We start from the raw sequence: 606 nt of genomic DNA, 5'->3' as shown, positions 1-606 counted from the left end.
ATATATATATATACATACACACACAAACACATACACACGCACTGGGAACACATCAATTCATCGCTTCACATTGGCCAGCTTTGTGCAGGTGCTAATGGCTACAACACGCGGTAACATGATGCTAGTTAGCTGTTGATGTATAGAGGAAGAATTCTGCACCAACGGTTACAACTAAACTAAACTGTTTCTACTAAACATCGGTTAAAATTGGTCAGGTACAACATGTACTTCTGCAGTACACAGTAATACAATCTGCGTAATTTTGCCGCAGATAGCTATATCTCAGTGTGGGAAGAGACGCTAGAAGGGTTTGCATTTAGTACGTACTAGGAAATTCTTTTAGTATAAATTTTTCATATGCCAACACATGGAAAACAGTTCAATACTTCGACGTTGAACGGTGTTGTTTCAAGCATTCAATCATCCAACTTAGGTCAGCCTTTCATCTTTTTTTTGTCGCCTGGTCAATCGTTCATTATTATGCTTGAGCGAATCAGCAGCATCGAAGAATAAACTCTTACAGCACTACTTTATTTATTGAGTAATCTTTTTCCCGTTTGTGATTCCACACGTTCATACAGACATACATATATATATATATATATA

This window comes from Octopus bimaculoides, unplaced genomic scaffold, assembly GCF_001194135.2.
Source record: "Octopus bimaculoides isolate UCB-OBI-ISO-001 unplaced genomic scaffold, ASM119413v2 Scaffold_309180, whole genome shotgun sequence".
NCBI lineage: Eukaryota > Metazoa > Mollusca > Cephalopoda > Octopoda > Octopodidae > Octopus > Octopus bimaculoides.
The sequence above is the reverse complement of the archived record's forward strand: the minus strand, read 5'-3'. Positions refer to the sequence as shown.